Source organism: Stomoxys calcitrans, chromosome 1 (genome assembly GCF_963082655.1).
Source record: "Stomoxys calcitrans chromosome 1, idStoCalc2.1, whole genome shotgun sequence".
NCBI lineage: Eukaryota > Metazoa > Arthropoda > Insecta > Diptera > Muscidae > Stomoxys > Stomoxys calcitrans.
This window is the reverse complement of record NC_081552.1, coordinates 47,101,890-47,109,050: the sequence shown is the minus strand read 5'-3', so window position 1 is coordinate 47,109,050 and position 7,161 is coordinate 47,101,890. Positions and strand designations below refer to the sequence as shown.

General features: G+C 40.0%; 1 protein-coding gene across 1 annotated transcript in view; it reads right to left on the bottom strand.

Annotated features, from left to right (window-relative positions):
- The window catches only part of LOC106095279 (uncharacterized), a 959,813-nt gene that overhangs the window by 909,303 nt on the left and 43,349 nt on the right, over positions 1–7,161 (bottom strand). The window lies entirely within an intron of this gene.

Below are 7,161 nucleotides of genomic sequence, written 5' to 3'. Positions count from 1 at the left end.
GTGGCTCTCCTAGGCATCCCACCCCAGAATTTGATACCAAATTTTTGCTTTTAGATCCTTCCTATATTCCTATATTCTATTTTTCTTTATTCAACGGACCGATAGGTTATCATAACAAAGATACGTGCTGATGATTAATGTTTACCCCTCTGTCCTCTCTCTGTTCATGTTAGCATGTTTTTAAGTGGATCAACTAAATCCATTTGGATCAAACAATTTCAGTTGCCGATTTAGGGTCTTAGGACAATAAAAGCCACATTTATTATCCGATTTTGCTGAAATTTGACACAGAGACTTATGTTAGGCTTTTCGACATCCGTGTCGTATATATTTCAGATCGCTCTATTTTTAGAAATAGCTACTAAAAAGATCACTATTTTGTTATGCATAATTGAACAATTGAATTGTATTGTACTTATTAGTATTTGATCCAAATTGGAATATATTTCGATATAACTATTATGGGACATATATATTAAATATATATCCGAGGTGGTGGGTGTCCAAATATCGGCCCAGCCGAACTTAACGCTTTTTTACTTGTTTTACATCATATTAAATTGCCATATTAAACGGTTTTCTTACCGTGTAAAACTCTTGAACAAAAAAGTGTTGTCCAGCAACACGTAGTTTGGTCTCGTCTATCGGTGAGCTAAACAGGGTTGCAACCTCATCGTTAAGGTTTGCAACTCCAGCTTTCCCGCTGAATGTTATAATTTCGGGGCTATGGCGGCCTACACATTAATTAAATCACACAGTGTCCCGTTAGGTCATTATAATTGATCGACTGTTTTGGAGTGATGTGTTCCGCTAGATATATGAGCAGAATAATGATATCAGGGCGTCTATATGAGGGTTGTCCGCCACACTGCCACTTGAGCACAAATTTGAATGAGGCACTCAACTCAAAAAAATCTATCACTTGATTCCCCATTGTTTTGATAGGTCAAACAACCTATTGGAGGCGATGTTAGGAGGTAAAACACTACCCAGGTTCTTGGACACAAAGTTTAATGTCATATTCATAATCTGCTCTCAAATGCCTATCATTTGAGTTTAATCAAGCTATGATTGAGTAATATTCAAATTTAGGGAGCTTATCGCGGATGGGGCGACTATCAATTACTTGGACCTCTTGGACCGAATACCTTTCATTTGAGTCCTATATTGATATATATGTCCAGTATGTCTATTTGGAGCAGTTTTCGGGCTTGGGCTACCCCTTGGGTACTTGAAACCAAGTTTTTATGCCATGTTCGCTTTCTACTCTCCAATATCCTTCATTTAATACCCATATTGTCCATATCGGTCAACTTTTGATTTTGGGTGGCGTTTTTGTGGTAGCGGGGGAGGATTCGCCCCCTTCCAACAAATTACATAGCCTATACCTCCTTTCAAACCATATTCGTAATCTACTCGCGAATACCTTTCATTGGAGCCCCATATTGTCATTATCGTCCAATAAACCAATTTGGGGGGTTTTGGGGTCGTGGCGGCCCCCCAATTACTTGGACTCAATTTTTATACCCTCCACCATAAGATGGGGGGTATACTATTTTCGTCATTCTGTTTGTAACTACTCGAAATATTCGTCCGAGACCCCATAAAGTATATATATTCTTGATCGTCGTGACATTTTATGTCGATCTAGCCATGTCCGTCCGTCTGTCCGTCCGTCCGTCCGTCCGTCCGTCCGTCCGTCCGTCCGTCCGTCCGTCCGTCCGTCCGTCCGTCCGTCTGTCTGTCGAAAGCACGCTAACTTCCGAAGGAGTAAAGCTAGCCGCTTGAAATTTTGCACAAATACTTCTTATTAGTGTAGGTCGGTTGGTATTGTAAATGGGCCATATCGGTCCATGTTTTGATATAGCTGCCATATAAACCGATGTTGGGTCTTGACTTCTTGAGCCTCTAGCGTGCGCAATTCTTACCCGATTTGAATGAAATTTTGCACGTCGTGTTTTGTTATTATATCCAACAACTGTGCCAAGTATGGTTCAAATCGGTCCATAACCTGATATAGCTGCCATATAAACCGATCTTGGGTCTTGACTTCTTGACCCTCTAGAGTGCGCAATTCTTATCCGATAGGAATGAAATTTTGCACGACGTGTTTTGTTATGATATCCAACAACTGTACCAAGTATGGTTTAAATCGGTCCATAACCTGATATAGCTGCCATATAAACCGATCTTGGGTCTTGACTTCTTGAGCCTCTAGAGTGCGCAATTCTTATCCGATTGGAATGAAATTTTGCACGTCGTGTTTTGTTATTATATCCAACAACAGTGCCAAGTATGGTTCAAATCGGTCCATAACCCGATATAGCTACCATATAAACCGATCTTGGGTCTTGACTTCTTGACCCCCTAGAGGGCGCAATTTTTATCCGATTGGAATGGAATTTCGCACGACGTGTTTTGTTATGATACCCAAGAACTGTGCCAACTATGGTTCAAATCGGTCCATAACCTGATATAGCTGCCATATAAACCGATCTTGGGTCTTGACTTCTTGACCCTCTAGAGGGTACAATTCTTATCCGATGTGAATGAATTTTTGCACGAAGTATTTCGTTATGATATCCAACAACTGTGCCAAGTATGGTTCAAATCGGTTCATAACCTGATATAGCTGTCATATAAACAGATCTGGGGATTTGATTTCTTGAGCTTCTGGAGGGCGCAATTCCTATCCGATTTGGCTGAAATTTTGCATGACGTATTTTATTTTTACTTTCAACAACTGTGTCAAATAAGGTTCAAATCGGTTCATAACCTGATATAGCTGCCATATTAACCGATCTGGGATCTTGACTTCTTGACCCCTAGAGGTCGCAATTATTATCCGATATGCCTGAAATTTTGTACGACGGATCCTCTCATGACCATCAACAAACGTGTTTATTATGGTCTGAATCGGTCTATAGCCCGATACAGATCCCATATAAATCGTTCTCTCTATTTTACTTCGTGAGCCCCAATGGGCGCAATTCTTATACGAATTGGCTGAAATTTTGCACAGGTCTCCAACATATAATTTAATTGTGGTCCGAACCGGACCATATCTTGATATCGTTTTAATAGCAGAGCAACTCTTTTCTTATATCCTTTTTTGCCTAAAAAGAGATGCTGGGAAAAGAACTCGACAAATGCGATCCATGGTGGAGGGTATATAAGATTCGGCCCGGCCGAACTTAGCACGCTTTTACTTGTTAATATGGAAATCGTACTCTATTCATTTAAGTCCCATATTTTCCCAATCGGTCCACTTTTAGTTTTGGGTGGTACGTTTGGGGTAAGTAGGAGGGTTGGCCCCCTTGCGATATCAAAAACTTATATAGCCTATTGCTCCTTCTGGACCATATTCGTAATCTACTCCCGAATACCTTTCATTCGATTCCCATTTTGTCATTATCGTCCAATAAACCTATTTTGGGGGTCGGGGCGGCCCCCCAATAGAGTAAGAATAAAATACGTCATGCAAAATTTCAGCCAAATCGGATAGGAATTGCGCCCTCTAGAAGCTCAAGAAGTCAAGTCCCCAGATCTGATATATATCAGATCAGATATATCACAGCTATATAAGGTTATGAGCCGATTTGAACCATATTTGCATGACGTATTTTATTTTTACTTTCAACAACTGTGTCAAATAAGGTTCAAATCGGTTCATAACCTGATATAGCTGCCATATTAACCGATCTGGGATCTTGACTTCTTGATCCCTAGAGGTCGCAATTATTATCCGATATGCCTGAAATTTTGTACGACGGATCCTCTCATGACCATCAACAAACGTGTTTATTATGGTCTGAATCGGTCTATAGCCCGATACAGATCCCATATAAATCGTTCTCTCTATTTTACTTCGTGAGCCCCAATGGGCGCAATTCTTATACGAATTGGCTGAAATTTTGCACAGGTCTCCAACATATAATTTAATTGTGGTCCGAACCGGACCATATCTTGATATCGTTTTAATAGCAGAGCAACTCTTTTCTTATATCCTTTTTTGCCTAAAAAGAGATGCTGGTGTAGGTCGGTTGGTATTGTAAATGGGCCATATCGGTCCATGTTTTGATATAGCTGCCATATAAACCGATCTTGGGTTTTGACTTCTTGAGCCTGTAGAGTGCGCAATTCTTATCCGATTGGAACGAAATTCTGCATGACGTGTTTTGCTATGATATCCAACAACTGTGCCAAGTATGGTTCAAATCGGTCCATAACCTGATATAGCTGCCATATAAACCGATCTTGGGTCTTGACTTCTTGAGCCTCTAGAGTGCGCAATTCTTATCCGATCAGAATGAAATTTTGCACAACGTGTTTTGTTATGATATCCAACAACTGTGTCAAGTATGGTTTAAATCGGTCCATAACCTGATATAGCTGCCATATAAACCGATCTTGGGTCTTGACTTTTTGAGCCTCTAGAGTGCGCAATTCTTATCCGATTGGAATGAAATTTTGCACGACGTGTTTTCTTATTATATCCAACAACAGTGCCAAGTATGGTTCAAATCGGTCCATAACCTGATATAGCTACCATATAAACCGATCTTGGGTCTTGACTTCTTGAGCCTCTAGAGTGCGCAATTCTTATCCGATTGGAATGGAATTTCGCACGACGTGTTTTGTTATGATACCCAACAACTGTGCCAAGTATGGTTCAAATCGGTCCATAACCTGATATAGCTACCATATAAACCGATCTTGGGTCTTGACTTCTTGACCCTCTAGAGGGCACAATTCTTATCCGATTTGAATGAATTTTTGCACGAAGTATTTCGTTATGATATCCAACAACTGTGCCAAGTATTGTTCAAATCGGTTCATAAACTGATATAGCTGTCATATAAACAGATCTGGGGATTTGATTTCTTGAGCTTCTAGAGGCCGCAATTCCTATCCGATTTGGCTGAAATTTTGCATGACGTATTTTATTTTTACTTTCCACAACTGGGTCAAATAAGGTTCAAATCGGTTCATAACCTGATATAGCTGCCATATAAACCGATCTGGGATCTTGACCCCTAGAGGTCGCAATTATTATCCGATATGCCTGAAATTTTGTACGATGGATCCTCTCATGACCATCAACAAACGTGTTTATTATGGTCTGAATCGGTCTATAGCCCGATACAGATCCCATATAAATCGTTCTCTCTATTTTACTTCGTGAGCCCCAATGGGCGCAATTCTTAAACGAATTGGCTGAAATTTTACACAGGCCTCCAACATATAATTTAATTGTGGTCCGAACCGGACCATATCTTGATATCGTTTTAATAGCAGAGTAACTCTTTTCTTATATCCTTTTTTGCCTAAGAAGAGATGCCTTGGAAAGAACTTGACAAATGCGATCCATGGTGGAGGGTATATAAGATTCGGCCCGGCCGAACTTAGCACGCTTTTACTTGTTATTTTTAGGGTTCTATATGTGACCACACACAATTTCGCTTAAATCGCACCACTCATCTCCGAGATCTGGCGTTGCTGAAAATTAGGGTAAGGGGGAAGGTCCGCCCCCTTTAAATATCAAAAGGGGGCACCATCTGTGAAAATTTCAAGAAAATCGGTTCAGCCGTTTCTGAGCCAATAAGGAACACACAAACAAACAAACCTACAAACTAACACAAATTGATTTTTATACCCTCCACCATTCTGTTTGTAACTACTCGAAATATTCGTCTGAGACCCCATAAAGTATATATATGCTTGATCGTCGCGAAATTTTATGTCGATCTAGCCATGTCCGTCCGTCCGTCCGTCTGTCTGTCGAAAGCACGCTAACTTCCGAAGGAGAAAAGCTAGCCGCTTGAAATTTTGCACAAATACTTCTTGTTAGTGTAGGTCGGTTGGTATTGTAAATGGGCCATATCGGTCCATGTTTTGATATAGCTGCCATATAAACCGATCTTGGGTCTTGACTTCTTGAACATCTAGAAGGCGCAAATCTTATCCGATTGGAATGAAATTTTGCACGACGTATTTTGTTATGATATCCAACAATTGTGCAAAGTATGGTTCAAATCGGTCCATAACCTGATATAGCTGCCATATAAACCGATCTTGGGTCTTGACTTCTTGAGCCTCTAGAGTGCGCAATTCTTATCCGATTTGAATGAAATTTTGCATGACGTATTTTGTTATGATATCCAATAATTGTGCCAAGTATGGTTCAAATCGGTCCATAACCTGATATAGCTGCCATATAAACCGATCTTGGGTCTTGACTTCTTGAGCCTCTAGAGTGCGCAATTCTTATCCGATTGGAATGAAGTTTTGAACGACGTATTTTGTTATGATATCCAACAATTGTGCTAAGTATGGTTCAAATCGGTTCATAATCTGGTATAGCTGTCATATAAACCGATCTTGGGTCTTGACTTCTTGAGCCTCTAGAGAGCGCAATTATCGTCCGATTTAACTAAAATTTTACATGTAGTGTTTTGGTATTACTTTGAACAACTGTGCTAAGTATGATTCAAATCGGTGCATAATCTGGTATAGCTGTCATATAAACCGATCTTGGATCTTGACTTTTTGAGCCAAGTGATGGCGCAGTTCCCATCCGATTTGGCTGCAATTTTGCATGAGGTGTTTTGTTATGACTTCCAATAACTGTGCTAAGTATGACGTTAATCGATATAGAACCTGATATAGCTGCCATATAAACCGATCTGGGATCTTGACTTCTCGAACCTCTAGAGGGCGCAATTCTAATCCGATTTGGCTGAAATTTTGTACAAAGCCTTCTCTCATGACCTTCAACATACGTGTCTAGTATGGTCTGAATCGATCAATAGCTTGATACAGCTCCCATATAAACCTATCTCCCGATTTTGCTTCTTGAGCCCTTACAAGGCGCAATTCTTATCCGAATGAACTGAAATATTACACAATGACTTCTACAATGTCAATCAGCATTCAATTATGGTCCGAATCGGACAATAACTAGATATAGCTCCAATAAGATAACAGTTCGTATTCAATATTCTATGTTTGTCTAAAAAGAGATACCGCGCATAGAACTCGACAAATGCGATCAATGGTGGAGGGTATATAAGATTCGGCCCGGCCGAACTTAACACGCTCTTACTTGTTATATATAAGACTAGCTGAGAAATGTATTCCAATTTTCCTATTGATTTTTCT